At 45.7% G+C, this 26554-nt stretch overlaps 1 protein-coding gene across 4 annotated transcripts in view; it reads right to left on the bottom strand.

Annotated features, from left to right (window-relative positions):
* Positions 1-26554, bottom strand: part of LOC126291818 (interference hedgehog) — a 505061-nt gene that overhangs the window by 115011 nt on the left and 363496 nt on the right. The window lies entirely within an intron of this gene.

Genomic DNA, 26554 nt, shown 5'->3' with positions numbered 1-26554 from the left:
AAAAGAAGATAAAACATACACCAACAACTACAGGGGCATATCCTTGTTACCAGTGACATACAAAATACTTTCTAAAGCACTTTTAAATAGAATAGAGGAACAAGCAGGACTTAATATAGGAGACTATCAAGCAGGATTTAGAAAAGGTAGATAATGTACAGAACTGATTCTTAATTTAAAAATAAGTTTGAGAGTGAGAGCTATACAAAATAAAAATACAGTAGCTACTTTCATAGACTTGAAGAAGGCCTACGACTCAGTTGACATACAAACACTATTCCAGATACTTTATGAATCAGGGATAGATGAAAACACCTGAAGAGTTGTTGAACAAACGCTCACAGATACAACATCAAGAATTAAGTTTCAAGGCGAAATTTCTGGACCATTCAAAATCAAAACAGGAGTTCGACAAGGAGACGGACTGTCCCCAATTCTCTTTAACTTGATTTTAGATAAAACAGTAAAAACATGGGAAAGCACATTAAAAACAGAGGCAGAAAGGGTATGAGCATGAGCCAAGGAAAGAACAAATTTGAAGTGAAATGTTTAGCCTTTGGGGATGATATGGCACTGATGACTGAAAACCGAACAGACGCAACAGTTATGCTCGATCTGTTACACGAGATTGCTGTAAAGACTGGACTAAAAATATCCTATGAAAGAACCGAGTATATAGAATACAAAGATAATACAGAAGAGTTGATAGATTCAAATACATGGGGGAGTAGACCCACGCCAATGGACTGGATAACACAACAAATAAAGAAAGAATAAAAAAGTTAGAATTTGCATATAAATTAACACAAAGCTACTACAATAAGAAATCAATATCCATACAAGCGAAGATTAAACATTATAATTTAGTTACTAGGACACAAGCAACGTATGGATCAGAGTGCCTAAAATTGAATAAGAAAGGCGAATTAAGAGAACTAGAAAAAAGGGAGAGAAAAATACTAAGAAAAATTCTAGGTCCTGAGAAAAACAATAGGTGGATTAAAAGGAGATATGAAGACTTATACAAATAACCCCGTGACGAAACGCGCCGCTCTTCTTTGGATCTTCTCTACCTCCTCTGTAAACCCGACCTGGTACGGATCCCACACTGATGAGCAATACTCAAGTATATGTCGAACGAGTGTTTTGTAAGCCACCTCCTTTGGTGATGGACTACATTTTCTAAGGACTCTCCCAATGAATCTCAACCTGGTACCCGACTTACCAACAATTAATTTTATATGATCATTCCACTTCAAATCGTTCCGTGCGCATACTCCCAGATATTTTACAGAAGTAACTGCTACCAGTGTTTGTTCCGCTATCATACAATCATACAATAAAGGATCCTTCTTTCTATGTATTCGCAATACATTACATTTGTCTATGTTAAGGGTCAGTTGCCACTCCCTGCACCAAGTGCCTATGCACTGCAGATCTTCCTGCATTTCGCTACAATTTTCTAATGCTGCAACTTCTCTGTATACTACAGCATCATCCGCGAAAAGCCGCATGGAACTTCCGACACTATCTACTAGGTCATTTATATATATTGTGGAAAGCAATGCTCCCATAACACTCCCCTGTGGCACGCCAGAGGTTACTTTAACGTCTGTAGACGTCACTCCATCGAGAACAACATGGTGTTCTGTTTGCTAAAAACTCTTCAATCCAGCCACACAGCTGGTCTGATATTCCGTAGGCTCTTACTTTGTTTATCAGGCTGTAGTGCGGAACTGTATCACACGTCTTCCGGAAGTCAAGGAAAATGGCACCTACCTGGGAGCCTGTATCTAATATTTTCTGAGTCTCATGAACAAATAAAGCGAGTTGGGGCTCACACGATAGCTGTATTATCACTGGATTGTTCATCTTCATCCATCCTATTATCTGGACGTCGCCCCTTCCGACTTACGTCTGTTAAGCCCAACGAAGGATGCACTCCGAGGAAGATGAGGGGGGGGGGGGGGGGAGGGGGTTTACTGATGCAGCAAAATGTCGATCAATAGAGTGGTACCATTTTGGCACATAGGCCCTATCAGTAATGTGCCGTAAGGCCGACGCATTGAACGGGCATTATGTTGAAAAATAGGGTTTTACAGCCAAAAGAGTGGGGAATAATATGGTGTAAAGAATCCTGAATAAAATCAACCTCCTTTCAGAAAAAAATTTATCGCGTTACTTACTGAACGCTCCTCGTACTTACTTCCACTGTCATTGATCTTCTCAATATGGACACTATTAGAAACCTGCTTGCCACAGTCTCCTGGAATCACTTAACACAATCTCCGCGTCGACTGTTGCTTCGAACGTCATAAGTAACTGCTACAACACACTACATTGGTAGAAGGACCTCAGTGCACCACGAGATGTGTGTGTCCAACAACACCAGAGCTTTCATGCTAAAGGCACGGCTACTTCAAAATAAATATAGTGAAACGGTGGTTTCAAGCAGAAACCACTGGTACTGAAATGGTTAAAAAGCACCCCAGGTGGGACAACAGTCAAGATCACTATTTAGGACATATGGACTGTGGCAGATAAATACATGTCATTCGCGAATAACTGTAAATACTTCAGAATTGACGGTGCCATGCGAATGATTAGCACAGGCGACTAAGTTGCCGTAAATAAACCAGACTCGTTTCAAAGTGTCTGTCTGTGATAATACAAGTACTTAACGCCGCGCTCCTCTACATATACTAAAAATGCAGACATAGTATTTCATCACAGGTTTTGCAACGGAAATTCTACTGCCGATCGTCAAGAATACGGGAGGCAGTTGATACTCGCGCAGTACTGGTTCTAAGATTGTTTGGTTGTTTCTCCCAACAAAATTTGTGACCAGAACACACATTTCTTCTGAGCGTGGTACTAAAAATGCAGACATGGTATTTCATCACAGGTTTTGCAACGGAAATTCTACTGCCGATCGTCAAGAATACGGGAGGCAGTTGATACTCGCGCAGTACTGGTTCCAAGATTGTTTGGTTGTTTCTCCCAACAAAATTTGTGACCAGAACACACATTTCTTCTGAGCGTGCGATTGAAAACTAGCTTCGCGAAACTGGCACGTTTGCCTTATCTATCGCCACGTACACACGCGACACAATTTGCGAAAAATGAACATCGAATTCCTGTATCAGATTTTCGCTGTCGTTTCACATTTTAACTCAGAGTCCATTTTGCTACCAAGACGAAATATTTGTTTTTCGAGCGTCAGTTCTTTCGCACGAAAGGTGTCTGCAATGAACTGTTCCGATTTCTTCGCCTCGACGGAATGAGGTTATCAATACCTTCCTAACATTTTTAGTCACTGAATTACTAAGGAGGAGGATGTTATTTTAAAAAAAATTAAATGAGAGTATGGCATCGTTGTCCTGGACGCCTCGTCCGGGGAAGTTCGGCCGCCAATTGCAAGTCTTATTGCAGCCGACGCCACGTTGAGCGACTTGCGCGCACCTGATGAGGATGAAATGACGATGAGGAACACAAAACACTCAGACCCCGAGCGGAGAAAATCCCCAGCCCGACCGGGAATCGAACTCGGGCCCGTTTGCATGGGAGGCGAGCACGTTATCACCTTTTTTTATTGTTCTCATTTTGTTAGATTTTTTTCGTTGCATTAGTTCGGTGCGGATGTCCCAAGACTCCAGTTCAAGTTGAGTGTTGAGCCGTTGACTCAGTTGGTTTTTGTTTGTTTGTTTGTTTGTTTGTTTGTTTGTTACAGAGGACAGCTGACCCTCTGAACACGCTGAGCTACCGTTACGGGGCCCAGCTAAGCAGGCGAACTATTAAAAAAAAAAAGAAAAAAAGGATATGTTTAAACGTGTTACGAACACGAAATCGTGTGGGTGAAACTGTCTTCGTACACCCACCTACTACGACACGCGCGTTGTGGAAAATGTGCGAAGTGACCACTGGCTGGACATCATGTATTCTACTTCACTATTTTTTAAACTCAGAGTGGCTGGACAACTTCCGAATAAGTAACAACATTGCTCTTTCGGTGCACAGGATTAGCAAATGTTCTGTCGCTAACCACTGACTGTGTAAACAGTTTTGTCACTAATAGCTACCAGTCGACATATGTTCCGCAAACAACGACTGCCTCAAACCCGGCCCTCTCTGTTCGCACACGAGTCTCATGAGGCAGTAGACGCACATGTCCAGATAGACGCCGTGTGTTCCTTGACTCCAGAAAAAGCGTTCGGCCTAGTTCCGCAATGCCATCTACTGAACGAAATGCAAGCGTACTATAATACCAGTTTTCTCAACAGTTCCTAGCAAACAGAACACAGCAAGTCGTTATTTATGAACAACTTCGGGCGTACTCCAAGGGCGTGTCATAGCACCATTACTGTTCACAAAATACAGTTAAAAAATGTTCCATATTTAGGAGGTCGTACTATGGACCAACACAACAAAAAAAATCAGCTCTCCTTGCCGACACTTGCATCCTATGTCCCCAATTACACAAAAATGGTTCAAATGGCTCTGAGAACTACGAGACTTAACATCTGAGGTCATCAGTCCCCGAGAACAGAACTATTTAAACCTAACTAACCTAAGGACATCACACACATCCATGCCCGAGGCAAGATTCGAACCTGCGACCGTAGCGGTCCCGCGGTTCCAGACTGAAGCGCCTAGAACCGCTCGGCCTCTTCGGCCGGCCCTAATTACACTCATGGAAAAAAAAATCGCATTACAAAAAAGGAGTTGTGCGACAGAAACGAAAGTTGGTAGGTTGCTACATCGCTGGCCGCTGTGTTGCGGGATAGCCCATAGAGGATGACTAACCCTGATAGATGCTGAAATTGTACGTACACAAGTTCCAAGATCTTTCTCCAGTCTTTTGTCTTTCCTCCGCGACTGGAGTACGAATAGTCCGAAATCTGTCACGATCAGCCATTGTTGCAATACAGACCCAGAATCTGTTTTTTTTTTTTTTTTTTTCTGACTGGCTTGATGCGTCCCGTCTCTTCATCTCAGAGTAGCACTTGGAACCTACGTCCTCAATTCTTTGTTGGGTGTATTCCAATCTCTGTATTCTTTTACAGTTTTTGCCCTCTGTAGCTTCCTCTAGAACCATGTAAGTCATTCCCCGATGTCTTAATAGAAGTCCTAGCATCCTGTCCATTATTATTTTCCACATAATTCTTTCAGATTCTGCGCGGAAACTCCTCATTCATTACCTTATCAGTCCATCATATTTCCAACATTTGTCTGTAGCACCGCATCGCAATTGCTTCGATTCTCTCCTGATCCGGTTTTCCCACCGCCCATACTTCACTACCATACAATGCTGTCCTGCCAACGTACATTCTCAGAAAGTTATTCCTCTGAATAAGGCCTATGTTTGATATTAGTAGACTTCTCATGACCAGGAATGCCCTTTATGGCAGTGCTAGTCTGCTTTTGATGTCCTCCTTGCTCCATCCGTCATTGGTTATTTTGTTGCCAGGGTAGCAGAATTCTTTAACTTCATCTACTTCGTGACCATCAATTCTGATGTTAAGTTTCTTCCTGTTGTCATTATTGCTACTAGAGACGCAATTCTGCGGTTGATAATGGAAGCAACACTAAAGAAAAATCAAGACACGTTCATAGGATTTGACGACCCGTTCGGCAGTGTAAAATGGTGCAAGGTGCTCGAAATTTTGAGAAAAATGAGGGTACGTTATAAGAAGAGACGAATAATATACAATACGTACAAGAGCCAAGAGGGAATAATAAGAGTGGACGGAGGTCCGAGTCTTCCCTCGGGCATGTGTGTGTGTGTGTGTGTTTGTCCTTAGGATAATTTAGGTTAAGTAGTGCGTAAGCTTAGGGACTGATGACGTTAGCAGTCAAGTCCCATAAGTTTTCACACACATCTCAACATTTTTTTTTTCTTTTTCTTTTTTTTTTTTAAGAGTGGACGACCAAGAATGAAGATCTCGGATTAAAGAGCGTGTAAGACAGGGATGTAGCCTTTCACCTCTACTGTTCAATCTGTACATTCAAGAAGCAATGATGCAATAAAAGTAAGGTTCAGGAGTGAAATTAAAATTCAAGGTGAAAGGATATCAAAGATATGATTCGCTGATGACTTTGCCATCTCGAGTGAAAGTGAAGAAGAATTACATGATCTGCTGAACGGAATAAACAGTCTAATGAGTACAGAATATGGATTGAGAGTAAATCGAACAGAGACGAATGTAATGAAAAGTACCAGAGTCTGCTAGCCATTGGGGAAAAAAACGGCTGAACAACTGTGCAGATTACATCCTGCGTTCTGGATATTTTTGAGCATACAGCACAAGGGCTCGACGATTGCTTCCATTTGTCAGACCGTAACTGGAGATCGTGTCTGATATTTTCGTGTGGAATAAGAGACTTCCATTACGCTAGTAAGCGCAAAGATAAAACTGCAACGAAAAAGCAACTGGCTTATCAAAACACAAACTAGTTCTTTAGAACTGATGTATGTGCTACACTTACCCAGAAGAGTGAATACGGTTTACAGCACCAACACTAACACAGATGTTTACTGCATGCCATATCCGTGCACAATAACATAGGAATGCGCTCCGACTTGTTTGCTGCATATTGTAGGTTGCCCGTAACAGCAAAGAGCTTGCAGTGGAAAAGATGTGTGTCATAGTAATGAAGGTCGCAGCTCTTAAGGTAGGCACATTACGGCGCATTTGCATCATTACTCTGCTGCACTTCACAGTTAAGTGTCTGGCAGAGGGTCCATCGAACCACCTTCAAGCTATTTCTCTACATTTTCACTCTCGAACAGCGCGGGGAGAAAAACGGTTCTTAAATCCTCCCGTGCGAGCTCTGATTCCGCCCCCCCCCCCCCCCCCCCCCTCTTATGGGTCCACGTCCTCCACCGGCTGGCCGCGGTGGTCTCGCGGTTCTAGGCGCGCAGTCCGGAGCCGTGCGACTGCTACGGTCGTAGGTTCGAATCCTGCCTCGGGCATGGATGTGTGTGATGTCCTTAGGTTAGTTAGGTTTAAGTAGTTCTAAGTTCTAAGGGACTGATGACCACAGCAGTTGAGTCCCATAAGGCTCAGAGCCATTTTTGAACCTCCACCGGCTCCTTCCCCATTTCCCTCCACTTCGTTTTTTTTTCCTCTCCTTCCCTTCCCCCACCCCCCCCCCCGCCCCCCACCATTGCTTTTCCCGTCATCTTTCCGTCCCCCCCCCCCCAAATCTGTCCTCGGCTTTGGTGTATCATATTTGTGCCAATTTTTTAGTGCAGTGTTCAAGTGCATGTTCAGTGTTGTTCGTCTTTCCAAAGCGTTGCGTACAGAAATCATGTTGTCGCTGGGTGTGAATCTTATGTCTCTTGCGAACAGAAACGAGAATGTCGCCGTGTTTTTTAATTGTCTGTCTATTATTTTACCTGTCTGTTTCATATATATTTTGTTAACATCATCAACCCTTTGTTCTATGTTTTAAGTTCCACGATTTTCCGCCATGTTACCATTTAAGCCTCCGATTTTATCGCCTGTTTATATATTATTATCTTCATTTTTTTAAAAACAAATTCTGTAGGCTGAAGAGCGACGTACTAAGCTGCTGCCAGTCCGCCCCCTGCGGGGGGAATCGAAACTCAATAAAGGAAAAAAAAAAGATTTCTCTTATTTTATCATGATGATCGTTTCTCCCTTTGCAGGTAGGCGCCAACACAATATTTTCGCATTCTCGGGAAAAGTTCGTGAGAAGATCCAACTGTAACCAAAAACGCCTTTGTTTTAATGACTGCCACTCCAATTCCCATGACATATGCGTGATACTCTTTCCCCTACTTCGCGATCATACAAAAAGAGCTGCCTTTCTTCGAACTTTTTCGATGTCCTTCGTCAGTCCTACCTGACCGCAAGATATTTTTGTCTTTTGTCAATAGTGTCACCTCTCAAAATATGATGCACTTTATTCCTAAAAATGGTATATATAAATGACGTAATGGATAACGGCGTAAGTTCCATGAGGAATCTCGCACATGATACTCAACTATACAGAGAATCCTCACCGCTGGAAAATTGTGGCGAAATGCAGGACATCCGCAGTGGATCGACGCATGCCGCAGTGATTACCAGTTGACTCTCAAAATAAACAAACTAGCTATATCCGACCATGTGTAGCACATTCTGCTTAAATAGGCAGAAAGGCCAGTTACTGTATGACTAAACGATTGCAGAATTTTCACATCCATTAAATACGTAGGTTCTTAAATTGTGGGCAACACTGCTGTGGAGACACTATGCAATAGAGTCTACTAGAGCACTTGCCCGCGAAAGGCAAATGTCCAGAGTTTGAGTCTCGGTTCGGCACACAGTTTTAATCTGTCAGGAAGTTTCGCATCAGCGAACACCCCGCTGCAGAGTGAAAATCTCATTCTGGAAACATCCTCCACGCTGTGGCTAAGCCATGTCTCCGCAATATCCTTTCTTTCAGGAGTGCTAGTTCTGCAAGGTTCGCAGGAGAGCTTCTGTAAAGTTTGGAAGGTAGGAGACGAGGTACTGGCAGAAGTAAAGCTGTGAGGACGGGGCGTGAGTCGTGCTTGGGTAGCTCAGTTGGTAGAGCACTTGCCCGCGAAAGGCAAAGGTCCCGAGATCGAGTCTCGGTCCGGCACACAGTTTTAATCTTCCAGGGAGTTTCATATCAGCGCATACTCCGCTGCAGGGTGAAAATCTCATTCTAGAATCTATTATTGTCGCTGATAACACACGTTGTTGACATACCTACCTACCCACCGAGCAAATGGACTCGCCCGTCCCACGCCACCGGCGTGAACACAATCGAGGGAAACACAGTCACTTGTGAGCGAGCGGTCTAACGTGATGGTGTCACTGTGTTTTCGAAATAGGAACAACGGAGTTCGACCAGTGCACAGTATTAGTTCGTCCGCAGCTCGTAGTGTTGCGGTAGCGTTCTCGCTTCCTGCGCACGGGGTTTAGGGTTCGATTCCCGGCGGGGTCAGGGATTTTTCCTGCCTCGAGACGACTGGGTGTTCTTTCGTCGTTTTCATCATCATCATCATTCATGCTCATTACGGTCGCAGGAAGGAAAGGGCAAACCACCTCCAATAGGACCTTGCCTAGTACGCTCCTCGGAGTATGGGACATCAGAATCACTGTTCGTTTTTGGAGCATCACCTGCGTCCAGGTTTGAGAAAGAAGCGGCGACACTTTTTTTCGCAATCTACCCATCATTTTGCACGACAATGCGCGGGCGCATACCGCGCAAGTTGTGGCTGCTCTGTTCGGACGATGGGACTGGGAAGTACTGTACCGTCCACTATACTCCCCGGACTTAAGTCCTTGTGACTTTGATTTGATTCCGAAGATGAAGGAACCACGTCGTGGCATTCGATTCAGAACTGTTCCAGAGATTCGCAGCATCAACAGAGTAGGATGTGCTAACGGTATACTACGCCTTCCACATCGTTGGCAACGGGATCTACGCAACATTGGTGACTACTTTGAAGGACAGTAACAGGTACAAACATGTAACTCTTTTGTATCGCTTGTGAATAAATAGTTGCCACTATTTAAGTTCAAACTCCGTATCCGGAGTAGCGTTCGGAGCGATTTAAAGTGGAACGACCCCATGAAACTAATAATGGGAAACGGAGATGCCAGACTGAGATTCACTGAAATTATACTCAGGAATTGCAATTCACTCTCGGAGGGTCCGCAGCTCGTGGTCGTGCGGTAGCGTTCTCGCTTCCCACGCCCGGGTTCCCGGGTTCGATTCCCGCCGGGGTCAGGGATTTTCTCTGCCTCGTGATGGCTGGGTGTTGTGTGATGTCCTTAGGTTAGTTAGGTTTAAGTAGTTCTAAGTTCTAGGGGACTGACGACCTCAGATGTTAAGTCCCATAGTGCTCAGAGCCATTTGAACCACTCACGGAGGATGTAACTTCCAAAACCGTCGTTTGACCGATACTTGAACGCATTTCTGGCCACATATACATATGGCCTTCTTTGATACTTATTTTCTCAGGATTCTTTATTTGCAGTTTATTCCCATTAAACAAAATGAAACATGAAAACACGTCAATATTTGAAGTGCTCTGTTATGAACATCAATAAAACGGCAAATACATCTGAAAACGGACCTTTTCAAGAAACTAAGAGAATATTTAAAGTATTTTACAGTGTTGTTTTTCTCGGATGTTTGTAATTGTCAAATTCTGTTAATATACAAGGTGTAACGGGTATACGAGCAGATATTTTTATGTGTGGTACCTTAATATGCACACCTGTCAGTGTGCTGGTACTTTTTTCTCTGCATCCAACAGCCGTACCACAAACATGTCACAAATTTTACGACCTGATGTTTTCTGCACGGTCGTAACTGCACCACTGAGTGGAATATGCCTGTCAGTACAAACTAACCGTTTTGCGTCCACACGTCCACACTTCAACACCTGACCTACTGACCAGGTCAAAATAAGAATTAGTGGCTTGCTCTTGCTATATGTACTTTGTAAGTAGGATGTTTAGGTTTTTTTTATTGGTAACGCCGCCGCCACGTAGCGCTCTGTATGAAAATCACTGGCTGTCCCATGTGCAGTCTGCGGCTGGTTTGCATTGTTGTCTGCCATTGTAGTGTTGGGCAGCGGCAGCTGGATGTTAACAGCGCGTAGCGTTGGGCAGTTGGAGGTGAGCCGCCAGCAGTGGTGGACGTGGGGAGAGAGATGGCGGAGTTTTGAAATTTGTAAGAATTGGTGTCATGAACTGCTATATATATTATGACTAGTGAGGTAAATACATTGATTATTCTCTATTAAAATCTTTCATTTGCTAACTATGCCTATCAGTAGTTAGTGCCTTCAGTAGTTTGAATCTTTTATTTAGCTGGCAGTAGTGGCGCTCGCTGTATTGCAGTAGGTTGAGTAACGAAGATTTTTGTGACGTAAGTGATTTGTGAAACGTATAGGTTAATGTTAGTCAGGGCCATTTTTTGGTAAGGATGTTTGAAAGTCAGATTGCGTTGCGCCAAAAATATTGTGTTTCAGTTTAAGCACAGCCGTGTAAAATTTTTCTAAGGGGACGTTTCAACTTGTAACATGTACTTGGCGGTACTAATCAACCGTAAAAGGACGATCCGAAACCCGAGCGTTTCGAAGAATATAGGAAGTTACGGCACGCTCGCTCCCTTGTACGCAGCGATATGACGCCCATGAGTCTGTGGAAGACACTCAGTTGCCTGGGGATCGGAAAGGCGAAATCGGAAACTGCTTTTCAGGTCTCAGCTAACGAATTGTATGAATTCTTCTCTGCACCTCTGAATACCAGCACGGCTGATAATTATCGTCCACAAGAATACCCTAACTGGGTAACTAACCACGTCAGTCTGGGACGCGTACCAAAGATCCAAAGATACCAGTGCATCATAATGAAACAGCAGGTGCTGCAGCCCACAAGATATTCTCTCCCGGACACCGGATTGCCTCACAGCGTCCCCGGCCCTGCGAGAAGCGGAAGCTGCGCTCGTGCCGGAAGCGAGCACTGGAGGGTGCCGGAAGCAGTTCTCCAGTTCCATGACGCACCGCCGGAGAAGTCCCGCAGCGACACTCAATGGCAGCCGCTCAGAACGTGCGCCCTGGAAAGGCAGGCGCGGGACAACGCACGGGTTGACTCGTGTAGTCAGTGTAAAGAAGCGAGTCTCGCTTCCGGCGCGAATAATAAAGCTGAGATACGCTTCTCCCCTGACAAGTTATACTCGTCAGCCAACCCTGGGAGCACCTACTTACTGGCGTACCGGTCCACCTTTGATAAGCAATACAGTGGCGACTCTATGTCGCATGGGTCCGACAAGTTCCTAGTAGGTTTTCGGAAGTATGTAGCACCAGATGAAGGGTGGTTATAATACACTACTGGCCATTAAAATTACTGCACCACGAAGGTGACGTGCTACAGACACGAAATTTAACCGACAGGAAGAAGATGCTGTGATATGCAAATTATTAGCTTTTCAGAGCGTTCACACAAGGTTGGCGCCGGTGGCGACACCTACAACGTGCTGACACGAGGAAAGATTCCAACCCATTTCTCATACACAAATTGCAGTTGACAGGCGTAGCCTGGTGAAACGTTATTGTGATGCCTCGTGTAAGGAGGAGAAATGCGTTCCGTCGGATTGTAACCTATCGCGATTGCGGTTTATCGTATCGCGACATTGCTGCTGGCATTGTCGAGATACAATGACTGTTAGCAGAATATGGAATCGGTGGGTTCAGGAGTGTAATACGGAACGCCGTGCTGGATCCCAACGGCCTCGCATCGCTAGCAGTCGAGATGACAGGCATCTTATCCGCATGGCCGTAACGGATCGTGCAGCCACGTCTCGATCCCTAAGTCAACAGATGGGGACGTTTGCAAGACAATAACCACCTGCACGAACAGTTCGACGACGTTTGCAGCAGAATGGACTATCAGCTCGGAGACCGTGGCTGCGGTTACCCTTGACGCTGCATCACAGCTGGAGCCCCTACGATGGTGTACTCGACGACGAACCTGGGTGCATGAATGGCAAAACGTAATTTTTTCGGATGAATCCAGGTTCTGTTTCCAGCATCATGATGGTCGCATCCGTGTTTGGCGACATAACGGTGTACCCACATTGGAAGCGTGTATGCGTTATCGCCATACCGGCGTATCACCCGGAAGGATGGCATGGGGTGCCACTGGTTACACGTCTCGGTCACTTCTTGTTCGCATTGATGATGATTTGAACAGTGGACGTTACACTTCAGATGTGTTACGACCCGTGGCTCTACCCTTCATTCAATCCCTACGAAACCTTACATTTCAGCAGGACAATGCACGACCGCATGTTGCAGGTCCTGTACGGGCCTTTCTGGATACAGAAAATGTTCGACTACTGTCCTGGCCAGCACATTCTCCAGATCTCCCACCAATGGAAAACGTTTGGTCAATGGTGGCCGAGCAACTGGCTCATCACAATACGCCAGTTACTACTCTTGATGAACTGTGGTATCGTGTTGAAGCTGCATGGGCAGCTGTACCTGTACACGCCATCCAAGCTCTGTTTGACTCAATGCCCAGCCGTATGAAGGCCGTTATTACGGCCAGAGGTGGTTGTTCTGGGTATTGATTTCTCAGGATGTATGCACCCAAATTGCGTGAAAATGTAATAACATGTCAGTTCTAGTTTAATATATTTGTCCAATGAATACCCGTTTATCATCTGCATTTCTTCTTGGTGTAGCAATTTTAATGGCCAGTAGTGTACATTAAGCCCTATTATAACTCGCAGAATGCAGGCTACGTATCGTCTTCCTATTATTCTACTACCCAAATGGGCCCACCAGCCATGGTCGGCTGTTAAGTCACCGTTGTCAGGGGGCTTCCCGCTCTTTCCATCGGCGCGGGGTCAGCTCCTTCAACGAGGGTTGACGAAAGTAATGAACCGCGTTTTGTGATTGTTCTTTTATGATATCAATTTTTCAACAATATTTCTATCACAGGTAAGACATGGTGAAATCAGAGCTTCTAGCGATACTCGAACTACCGACTTCACGATTACAATTCCATTGCATTACGCATTCGTCCATCGCCAAATACGACAGTAGTCTAGAACCCTTCTGTTCTTGAGACGCGACGTTTTTTCTTTTTATTTAGTTGCGTCGCGCCGCTTTAGAAAGCTGATGTTCGGTTACGGACCTTAAAATCCTGTGGGTATAAAGGAAATCATAGATAGGCAGTACGTAAGGTCCTTACCGTGTAATTCGTTCGGCTTTGGTAATGCCGGCACCGCGGCTTCCCCGCAAGACCGCTGTGTTGTGCGGGTTGTATCGGAATGCGTTCCAGGCGTTATACGAGCGGCGGGCACGGCTGAGCAGCGGGCTGCCAGCCGGAATAAAAGACCGGCGGCACGGCGGGCATTCCAGGTCGTAAATACCGTACTGGGCGCGCTGCACGTCCAACACGCTCCCCTCCACAGCGGCCAGTTTCGGCACGTCGCTGCCGCCTGCACCTCGAATGTGGGGGACCAACTCTCTCGCGACGGTATGCTTACGTAAAATATTCCACGGATCTTTGTCGCCTCATATTAGAATAATATTAAATGAAACAACGAGTTTACTGTTACCAGTCACCGTTTTATTTATATCCACGACGCGTTTCAAAGGTTTAAACCTCCATCCTCGGGTAGATTTACATTAGCTAGTATGACATGTGTGTGTGTGTGTTGTGTTACGATTTTGGAGGCACTTGTGGCACTGCCTAGTAGAGAAACAAGACACTATTTCAGAACATGGTTTAGGATTACTTTTGACAAAAAATTAAACTAATGTCTAATGGTGAACATAAAATAAGTTAACTAGAGTACCTCCAGTGGTCACAGGTTCCTTTCGCTAACGTAACACATCACATGTATACTGTCGCATTTGTAAACAAATATGGCGTCTGAAATCTACTGGGTGCAAGGTTCGTATAGCAGAAGAGAAGACATAATCGCAAAGTGCAAAGAATATACATCGTAAAAAACATTATTACAGAATAATTGTTTAAAGCATTTGGAGGTGTTTGTTTTGAGGTGTCGAATATATATGTGTGTACTTCAGGTGGTATACAAATTCAATTTTGACAAATTAAAACAGCTAAACATTCGTACTAGTTTATACAATCAGGTGAAATGTTATTAACAAGTATGAAGTTTAAGCCATTTTAACATTTCAGAATGAGTTAAAGGGTGATTGTAAAGCGACCACGATTACGTTTTTAATTCTTCACTAATCAAGGTCATTTGAGGATTTTATTTACCTATGTTTTTGACGTTATTTACTTTACTAAGCCTCCAATTCGTATGAAATACGAAACTAAAAATAACTGCAGAATGCATTTGAAAATACAACTCAGATTCTTTGCTCGCCAGCTAGATGCCTAGGTCGCTAAAGCCAAAGGTGCTTTCGTTGAACAGTGTTTTTCTTAAAGGCACATATGCGGTAGTCACATAAAGGTTTCTCTCCTCGATTTCTAGGCCGTATGGCAGACAGCAGTCAGGTTGGTATCTCACGGCTATACGGGGCGTTTCTAGATACGCCTTCGGTCTGGAATATCATTGACTGGAACAGAACTGTCTTCAGTGACGAGTCCCGCTTCGAACTGAGCCCTAGGTGCACTGTTTCCGATGTGATAGTGAAGTGGAAACGTGATGGGACACGTACACCACAAAAGCATACAGGCCGACCTCGTCTGTTGACTGACAGATACCGCCAACAGTTGAAGAGGGTCGTAATGTGCAACAGGCAGACATCTGTCCAGACCATCACAAAGGAATTCCTGACTGCATCGAGATCCACTGCAAGTACCATGACAATTAATCGGGAGGCGAGAAAACTTGGATTTCATGGTCGAATGGCTGCTGATAAGCTCCACATCACGCCATTAAATGCCAAACGACGACTTGCTTGATGTAAGGAGCGTAAATATTGGACCACTGAACAGTGGAAAAACGTTGTGTGGAGCGACGAATCACGGTACACAATTTGGCGATCCGAAGGCGCCGGCCGGAGTGGCCAAGCGGTTCTAGGCGCTACGGTCTGGAACCGCGCTACTGCTACGGTCGCAGGTTCGAATCCTGCCTCGGGCATAGATCTGTGTGATGTCCGTAGGTTAGTTAGGTTTAAGTAGCTCTAAGTTCTAGGGGACTGATAACCTCAGAAGTTAGGTCCCATAGTGCTCAGAGCCATTTGAACCATTTTTGATCCGATGGTAGGATGTGGGTATGGCGAATGCCCGATGAACGCCATCTGCCAGCGTGTGTAGTGCCAAAAGTAAAATTCGGAAAAGATGGTGTTATTCTGTGGTCGTGGTTTTCTCGAAGTGGGCTTGCACCCCTTGTTGTTTTGCGTGACATTACCACGGCACATGCTTACACTGCTGTTTCAAGCACCTTCTTGCTTCCCACTGCTGAAGAGCAATTCGGGGATGGTGACAGCATCTTTTACACGATCGAGCACCTGTTCATAATGCAGGGTCTGCGGTGGAGTGGTTACACGACAATAATATCCATGTAATGGACTGGCCTGGACAGATTCATGACCTAAATCCTATAGAACACCTTTGGGATGCTTTGGAGCGTCGACTTCGTGCCAGGGCTCACCAACCGATCTCGATACGTCTCCTCAGTGCAGCACTCCGTGAAGAATGGGATGCCATTCCCTAAGAAAAATTTCAGCACCTGATCGAACGTATACCTGCAAGAGTGGAAGCTGTCATCAAGTCTAAGGGTGGGCCAACACAGTATTGAATTCCAGCTTCACCGATGGACGGCGCCACGGACTTTTAAGTCTTTTTCAGCCAGGTGTTCGGATACTTTTGACCACATAATGTACCTACAGACAAGGACACAGCTGATTTTGCTCAGCAATACGAAAATTCTACAGCCCTGATGAAAAAAACTAGAAATATCTTGGCAATTAACTGCGACAGCCCAACCATCCCCCAAAAGTGCCGTGTTTTGCAACTACAAGAAGGGACGTCGAACAAATGTGCAGAACTATAGGTCTATATCTCTAACGTCGATCAGTTGTGGAATTTTGGAACACGTATTATGTTCGAGTATAAAGTCTTTTCTGGAAACTAGAAATCTACTCTGTAGGAATCAGCATGGGTTTCGAAAAAGACGATCGTGTGAAACCCAGCTCGCGCTATTCGTGCATGAGACTCAAATTGCCATAGACACGGGTTCCCAGGTAGATGACGTGTTTCTTGACTTCCGCAAGGCGTTCGATACAGTTCCCCACAGTCGTTTAATGAACAAAGAGCATATGGACTGTCAGACCAATTGTGTGATTGGATTGAAGAGTCCCTAGATAACAGAACGCAGCATGTCATTCTCAATGTAGAAAAGCCTTCCGAAGTAAGAGTGATTTCAGGTGTGCCGCAGGGGAGTGTCGTAGGACGGTTGCTATTCACAATATACATAAATGACCTTGTGGATAACATCGGAAGTTCGCTGAGGCTTTTTGCGGATGATGCTGTAGTATATCGAGAGGTTGTAGCAATGGAAAATTGTACTGAAATGCAGGATGACCTGCAACGAATTGACGCATGGTGCAGGGAATGGCAATTGAATCTCAACGTAGACAAGTGTAATGTGCTGCGAGTACATAGAAAGAAAGATCCCTTATCATTTAGCTACAATATAGCAGGTCAGCAACTGGAAGCAGTTAATTCCATAAATTATCTGGGACTAGGCATTAGGAGTGATTTAAAATGGAATGACCATATAAAATTAATCGTCGGTAAAGCAGATGCCAGACTGAGATTCATTGGAAGAATCCTAAGGAAATGCAATCCGAAAACAAAGGAAGTAGGTTAGAGTACACTTGTTCGCCCACTGCTTGAATATTGCTCACCCGTTTGGGTTCCGTAGCAGATAGGGTTGATAGAAGAAATAGAGAAGATCAAACGGAGAGCAGCGCGCTTCGTTACAGGATCATTTAGTAATCGCGAAAGCGTTGCAGAGATGACAGATAAACTACAGTGGAAGACTTTGTAAGAGAGACGCTCAGTAGCTCGGTACGGGCTTTTGTTGAAGTTTCGAGAGCATACATTCACCGAGGAGTCAAGCAGTATATTGCTCCCTCTTACGTGTGTTTCGCAAAAAGACCATGAAGATAAAATCAGAGATTAGGGCCCACACAGAGGCATACCGACAATATGTCTTTCCTCGAAGAATACGAGACTGGTTCAAAAATGGTTCAAATGGCTCTGAGCACTATGGGACTTAACTTCTGAGGTCATCAGTACCCTAGAACTTAGAACTACTTAAACCTAACTAGCGTAAGGACATCACACACATCCATGCCCGGGGCAGGATTCGAACCTGCGACCGTGGCGGCCGGCTATGAGACTGGAATAGACCGGAAAACCGATAGTGGTACTCAAAGTACCCTCCGCCACACACCGTCAGGTGGCTTGCGGAGTATGAGTGTAAATGTAGATGTAGATACAGCGCAGCAACGCTGACGGCATCACTATTGTGGCCACACATTGCCGTAAAATATTGCGTGTGTGTAAACGCTTTACCAAGACATTCTAATTGTAACGATCAACCGTGAGGGAGAAACTTTCGAGGCAGCGTGTGTCCCGGCCCCTACGCTCGTTAAGCCACAACTACTGAATTATATCTCAATCGATAGGAGGGGGCGGACAGAGGTTTTAGTGCCGTGTCGGAGAGCTGGCAACAAAAGACGCCGCCGACACCAGGCTGAGAAGGTGGGGGTGAGGGGATGACCTCGAATGATTCGATGCATTCCGCGCCGACAGCGGCTACAATAAGCGGAGAATCACAAAAAGGAGCAGAGAATGCTACCTGCGATCGGAACCACATACGCCGGGCGCCCACACAATGGCCGTGAAATGCTTCGGACAACACCGCCATCTTGCCGTGCCGTAGATGTTTTTGTCCCGCCAGAGATGCTAGCCGCGGCAGCCTATACGTCACGCCAGAGATGGTATAGTCTGCGGACGGGAAACAAGCACCGCGCGCGTGCACCATTTTCCATTGTTCAGCGCCGCAGAACCAAAGCTGTTGGGAGCATCCGCTGCCCTTTTATGGAATGGTGTTTACCCCCACCTCTGACATTGTCTTTGATGACAAACTGCGCGTGAGCAACAGGAGCGCATTAATGACTCGCAGTGAATGTCGAGGATAAATTATGCTTCAGACTGTCTTCTGTACTGATACACTGCTTACACGTTCTTAGAGGGAACGTTGTCGTCTAAAAGACGTATGTGACTGTTCATTTCATTGATTTATCATACTGGTTCAAATGTTTAAAATGGCTCTGAGCACTATGAGACTTAACTTCTGGGGTCATCAGTCTCCTAGAACTTAGAACTACTTAAACCTAACTAACCTAAGGACATCGCACACATCCATGCCCAAGGCAGGATTCGAACTTGCGACCGTAGCAGTCGCGCGGTTCCAGACTGTAGCGCCTAGAACCGCTCGGCCACACCGTCCGGCATCATATTGGTGAACAAAAGGACGACAGCACCTATTCCATGATGTGCCACAGTCAGGTAACATCGCTCAACGAAAGATCCGTACCCAAAGACTGGAAAGTTGCACAGGTCACACCAATATTCAAGAAAAGAAGTAGGAGTAATCCACTAAATTACAGGTCCATATCATTAACGTCGATATGCAGCAGGATTTTAGAACATATATTGTGTCGAACATTATGAATTACCTCGAAGGAAACGGTCTATTGACACATAGTCAACATGGGTTTAGAAAACATCGTTCCTGTGAAACACAAGTAGCTCTTTAGTCACATGAAGTGCCGAGTGTATTGACAAGGGATTTCAGATCGATTCCGTATTCCTTGATTTCGGGAAGGTTTTTGACCCTGTACCACACAAGCGGTACGTAGTAAAATTGCGTGCTTATGGAATATCATCTCAGTTATGTGACTGGATTTGCGATTTCCTGTCAGAGAGGTCACAGTTCGTAGTAACTGACGGGAAGTCAGTCCCCTAGGTAGTGTTATAGACCTTTTGATGTTCCTTATCTATAGAAACGATTTGGAGACAATCTGAGCAGCCGTCTTCGTTTGTTTGCAAATGACGCTTTCGTTGATCGACTAATAAAACGATTTAGAAAAAATATCTGAATAGTGCGAAAAGTGGCAGTTGATCCTAAATAACGAAAAGTGTGAGGTCATCCGCATGAGTGCTAAAAGGAAGTCGTTAAACTTCGATTATACGAAAAATCTGTCTAATCTAAAAGCCGTAAATTCAACTAAATACCTAGGTATTACAATTATGAACAACTTAAATTGGAAAGGACACACAGAAAATGTGGAGAAGGCTATCTGAAGGCTTCATTTTATTGGCAGGACATTCAGAAAACGTAACAGACCTACTAAGGAGACTGCCTACACTACGCTTGTCCGTCCTCTTTTAGAATGCTACTGCGCGGTTTGGGATACTTACCAGGTAGGACGGAGTACATGGAAAAAGTTCAAAAAAGGCAGCACGTTTTGTATTATCGCGAAATATGGGAGAGAGTGTCACAGAAATGATACAGGATTTTTGGCTGGAAATCTTTAAAAGAAAGGCGTTTTTCGTTGCGACGGAATATTCTAATGATATTCCAATCACCAACTTTCTCCTCTGAATGCGAAAATATTTTGTTAACACCGACCTACATGGGCGGAATGATTACCACCATAAAATAAGAAAAATTAGAGCTCGTGCGGAAAGATATAGGTGTTCATTCTTTACGCGCGCTATAAGAGATTGGAATAATAGAGAATTGTGAAGGTGATTCGACGAACCCTCTGGCAGGCACTTAAATGTGATTTGCAGAGTATCCATGTAGACGTAGATTACATTTAAACCATATATAGAAATAACTGGTAAAGTACAGTATAGTATAGAAAGGAGCTGAAAAAACGCCAAGACGCGAACAGAGATGACGATAATTTTACTGAAATCACTGTGATTCATGAGAGTCCCCCAGAGAAAAAGTGAGACATGGTTCTTAATAGGGTGCGTTATCACCATGGACGGCTATGCATGCTCTCGTGCTAACCACAAGGTCGGAATGGAGTCCTGGTGATAGGATGTTTCATTCTTCCACCAGCGAAATGGTAAACTTCTGCATAGTCATTGGTGCGCGTGAACCTGTTACAACTCGTCTCCCCAACCATCGCACACGTGTTCAATGGGGTTTAAGTCGTGAGGAAGAAGCAGGCCAGTCCATTCTCTGCCGGCCGGGGTGGCCGAGCGGTTCTAGGCGCTACAGTCTTGAACCTCGCGACCTCCATGGTCGCAGGTTCGAATCCTGCCTCGGGCATGCATGTGTGTGATGTCCATAGGTTAGTTAGGTTTAAGTAGTTATAAGTTCTAGGGGACTGATGACGTTAGAAGTGAAGTCCCATAGTGCTCAGAGCCATTTGAACCATTTTGAAGTCCATTCTCCTTCCAAGAGTTCTGCCACCTGCTCTGTTCTACACGGGCGCCCATTGTCACTTAAAAATAATGAATTGAGGGCCTAATGCACCCGGAAGAGGGGGGGGGGCAGGGGGGGGGAATTACAGTGTCACGATTACAAGCTCCCGTGAGTGTACCATGTTCAAAGATCTGGAGGTAATTACACCCATGCAGTATTATGCTTCCCTACAATGAAAGGGCGAGTCAAAAGTCCTTGGACACCTTAATAAGTTGGAAGATTAAAGGAAAAAATTGAAATGTGAAGATGGGAACATAGGTTTGACGTGGAGCCGCAACTTCTGAAGTGAATGTCTTTCATGGCCGCCATCTTGAAATCCGCCATTTTGGATTCCTTTTTTTTAATGGGAAGGGGGGTGTATGACACATCAAATAACACTCGCTTGAGGTCGGGAATTTCGTGGTGTAATTTGTTTTTGTCTATCTTGTACAGTTTAGAAGTTATTAATGTTAGAAGTTACTTTGATACCGAGTCATGACTCTCTATGTTCCAGGTGATCTAAATTGGGTCTGACGCGTGAACAGAAGATCGAAATCATCCTTATATCACGGGAACGCAGCTACCGAACAATCGCAGCTGACTACAACAGCCAGAGAACCGGTATCGCACAGCATGGTGGCTCTCGTGTTTACCAAATTCCGCGAGATGGGCTCTGTTCACGATAGGGCACGTAGTGGGCAACCAAGGACTGCCACCAATGAGGAAACTGCAACTGCGGTTGTTGCGTCGTTCGTGAAGTCCTAAACGAAGTTCCCGTCGTGTGGCCCTACCATGTGGATATTGCACACCAATAAGTGGCATCCTTACAAGCTGCAGATGCAACATCGACTTAAACGAGGATGATCGCCGGTTGGAGTTCTGCCTGTGGGCTACTGAACAACATGAACTGGATCCTTCTTTTGCCAAGGGCATACTGTTCAGCGACGAGGCTTATTTCACTTTGAACGGGGAAGTTAATCGACGTAATTGTCGATATTGGAGTGACGCAAATTCGAACTGAGTTGCCTCAATTCGAGAACATAGTCCAGCAAAGGTGATGGTGCGGTGTGGCATATGGGACACCCGCATCATTGGGCCATTTTTCTTTTACAACACCTTAACTGCACTACAGTATCTGAGTCTGCTGCAGGACCTTCCAGACTGAATGCTCACGGCATTTTTCCATCTTATTTTCAGCACGATGGAGCCCCTCCACACAATGGCATTGGTGTCCGTGAATGGTTGGAGGGAAGTGGATTGGTCGCCGTGGTCCAGTGGAGTGGCCGCACAGAACCCTTGATTTTTATCTATGGGGACATCTTGAGCAGATAGTGTATGCTGAGAGCATCCGTGATTTGAGACACCTGGAGGAACGCATACAACACGCCTGTGACCAAATTCCAGGAGATACTCTCCTCCGTGTGCAGTCAGAGGTTGCGGCGACTACAGTTGGGCATTGCATGGGATGGACAACACGTAGAACGTGTGTTGTAGCAGTCGGTATGAAGGTACTTTCCCAACTTTGAACATTAATAACCTGTAAACTGTACAAGATAGACAAAAACAAATTACACCACGAAATTCCAGAGCTTAAGCGAGTGTTATCTGATGTGTCATACATCCCCGTTCCCATTAAAAAAAAAAAAAAAAAAGACTTGAATCCAAAATGGCGGATTTCAAAATGGCGGCCATGAATGACATTACTCCAAAAGTTGCGACCCTACATCAAACCTACGTTCCCGTCATCAATTTCAATTTTCCCTTTAATCTTCCAACTTATCAAGGTATCCAAGGACTTTTGCTGGACCACCAAAGCGATCGTGATCCAGTTGCTGGACGTACACTTATGCGGGGACAGGTAGGAATGCGCAATGCACCTAGGAATATTGTCGAATATCATCGTTTTGGTAGTTCGAGATGTTATGAAGAGGAGGTGAGAGCGGGGTGGGGTGTGTGTGTGTGTGTGGGGGGGGGGGGGGGGGGGGAAGGAGGGACACTGAAGGTGTTGCCGTACTTTAGTGGTCTTATAGGGTCGTTTTGCCGATTTATTCACGCATATGTTGTTCTCCCGTGTGATCACGTCACAGGAGAGCGAAAAACAGGAGGTTTGAAAAAGGATAAGTACCTTTTCATGCTTCGGATCGCGTGCAGATTTCGTCGAATGGTTCTTAACGATCCACAGTGCTTACAACCTGTACACGAGGGTAAACAATGCGGTGGCAATGCACTCCAAAGCGGAGCCACCACGTTCATTGGGGATGCTGCTCCACAACGTCCTTTGAGAAGAAACTTCCTGGCACATTAAAACTGTGTGCCGGGCAGAGACTCGTAGTCCGAGTTCGAGTCTCGACCCGCCACACAGTTTTAATCCGCCAGGAAGTTTCATATCAGCGCACAATCGGCTGCAGAGTGAAATTCTTATTCTGGAAACATCCCCCAGGCTGTGGCTAAGCCACGTCTCCGCAATATCCTTTCTTCCAGGAGTGCTAGTTCTGCAAGGTTCACAGGAGAGCTTCTGTAAAGTTAGGAAAGTAGGAGATGATGTACTGGCAGAAGTAAAGCTGTGAGCAACCAAAGGTTCTGTGAGCACAACACTTAGAAGGTGCAACAGGTCTACTAAAGAGACTGCTTACACCACGCTTGTCCGCCCTATTCTGGAGTATTGCTGTGCGATGTGGGATCCGCATTAGGTGGGACTGACAGGTGACATCGAAAAAGTACAAAGAAGGGCAGCTCGTTTCGTATTATCGCGAAATGGTGGAGATAGTGCCACAGACATGATGCGTGAATTGGAGTGGCATCGCAGGAGAGTTTCTGTAAAGTTTGGAAGGTGGGAGACGAGGTATTGGCAGACGTGAAGCTGTGAGGACGGGGCGTGAGTCGTGCTTGGTTAGCTCAGTTGGTAGAGCACTTGCCCACGAAAGGCATAGGTCCCGAGTTCGAGTCTCAGCCCGGCACACAGTTTTAATCTGCCAGGAAGTTTCATATCAGTGCACACTCCGCTGCAGAGTGAAAATCTCATCCTTAGAGAAGGTTTGAAACGTCCGAGGGGTGCCAACGATGTCAAACGTTGTCAATATCATCTTCCTGTTACTCTTCGCCTCACCGCGAAACATGTGAGAATAAACGCCTCAGGTGAATGGGTGGTTTTATAGACACCCTTTATGCTACCCTCAGAGACCTTTTCTGAGCGGCGGTGTGTCTCAAACGTTTTCCTCGGCCAACCATCAGAAAACCGCGTGATTTCAACGGTGAGTGTCGCGGTTCTGACCTCCGTCGAAGAGACGTCAAAAGAAGGGGTGAAATATGGCTAAAAGAGGGTGCGAGCAGAGACGTCAAATATAGGCGAAGGAGAGTGTGTGACCACCTTTCCATCGTGTAGCACATCAAAAGTGGCGTTGGACAGAATTGTGGCGAAATATGGTGATGTGACGTCATTAACCCACCTTACAGCACACCCAAGCTTTTGAGGTCCGGCCTTTTTTCCGCACGTGTCGACGCCTTGCTGGCTGAAAAGTCGCTGAGCCCCAAGGTGACTCGCAAAGCGCCACATTTTTGCACCGTTACACTCCCCTGTGGCACGCCAGAGGTTACTTGCGATCTAGATTGTTTCATAGTTTATTTCAAATACGGTGTTACATTGTGAACGCTGGCTTTCTGGAGCAGTGTCTTCAAAAATAACTCAATAAAAGTATTTCACAGCCAGTACGAATCGTTTAAAAATGTGGACTTTCGGCTACGGGTGGCCGCAGTTTGAAATTACGCGCTAATTGCGCAGCGGCCGGTTGGCGCGGCCAGCCGCCAGATGGCAGGGCCGGCGCCGCCTAGCTGGACTGGACGCTGTCCGCCCACTGCCCGATGCCCACCGAGACTCAGTCGGCTGCCTTATTAGGCGATGCCAGCGCCCCTGGCGGCGCCTGCGACCTGCCTCGCGCGGCCAGCTGCCGTTTGTTCCGCAGATAACATCGCCGCACCTACACTCCACGCACGCCGCGGGTCCGGTTCGGCCGCATTCTGCTGTCGCCCTTGTTCTGCTCATCTGGCATGTGGCCGGCAAAACCTACACTCCTCGAGACCCGTTTCACAGCCACACGGCGAGCGCAGTAATATAATTGTCGCGGGCGAGTTTCGAGCATCATCATTACCGTCTACGTCCACAAGCGCTCAAGCGGTCTCACAGTGTGTGGCGGGCGGTACATCTACATCTACATACATACTCCGCAATCCAACATATGGTGCGTGGCGGAGGGTACATCTACATCTACATTTATACTCCGCAAGCCACCCAACGGTGTGTGGCGGAGGGCACTATACGTACCACTGTCATTACCTTCCTCTCCTGTCCCAGTCGCGTACGGTTCGCGGGAAGAACGACTGCCGGAAAGCCTCCGAGCGCGCTCGAATCTCTCTAATTTTACACTCGTGATCTCCTCGGGAGGTTTAAGAAGGGGGAAGCAATGTATTCGATACCTCATCCAGAAACGCACCCTCTCGAAACCTGGGCAGCAAGCTACACCGCGATGCAGAGCGCCTCTCTGGCAGTGCATACCACTTGAGTTTGCTAAACATCTCCGTAACGCTATCACGCTTACCAAATAACCGTGTGACGAAACGGGCCGCTCTTCTTTGGATCTTCTCTATCTCTTCTGTCAACCCGACCTGGTACAGATCCCACACTAATGAGCAATACTCAAGTACAGGTCAAACGAGTGTTTTGTAAGCCACCTCCTTTGTTGATTGACTATATTTTCTAAGGATTCTTCCAATGAATCTCAACCTGGCACCAGCCATACCAACAATTCATTTTATATGATCATTCCACTTCAAATCGTCCCGTACGCATACTACCAGATATTTTACAGAAGTAACTGCTACCAGTGTGTGTTCTACTATCATATAATACAATAAAGGATCCTTCTTTCTATGTATTCGCAATACGTTACATTTGTCAATGTTAAGGGTCAGTTGCCACTCCCTGCACCAAGTGCCTATCCGCTGCAGATCTTCCTGCATTTCACTGCAATTTTCTAATGCTGCAACTTCTCTGTACACTACAGCATCATCCGCGAAAAGCCGCATGGAACTTCCGACACTAGCTACTAGGTCATTTATATATATTGTGAAAAGCAATGGTCCCATAACACTCCCCTGTGGCACGCCAGAAGTTACTTTAACGTCTGTAGACGTCTCCCCATTGAGAACAACATGCTGTGTTCTGTTTGCTAAAAACTCTTCAATCCAGCCACACAGCTGGTCTGATATTCCGTAGGCTCTTACTTTGTTGATCAGGAGACAGTGCGGAACTGTATAGAACGCCTTCCGGAAGTCAAGGAAAATATCATCTACCTGGGAGCCTGTATCTAATATTTTCTGGGTCTCGTGAACAAATAAAGCGAGTTGGGTCTCACACGATCGCTGTTTCCGGAATCCATGTTGATTCCTACAGAGTAGATTCTGCGTTTCCAGAAACGACATGATACGCCAGCAAAAAACATATTCTAAAATTCTACGACAGGTATCAGCTCTCCTCAGGTACCTCGTACCACCACTAGCATCTTCTCTCCCTGTTCCACTC

The sequence above is a fragment of the Schistocerca gregaria genome, chromosome 9, assembly GCF_023897955.1.
Source record: "Schistocerca gregaria isolate iqSchGreg1 chromosome 9, iqSchGreg1.2, whole genome shotgun sequence".
Taxonomy (NCBI): domain Eukaryota; kingdom Metazoa; phylum Arthropoda; class Insecta; order Orthoptera; family Acrididae; genus Schistocerca; species Schistocerca gregaria.
This window is presented reverse-complemented; position numbering and strand designations above follow the sequence as displayed.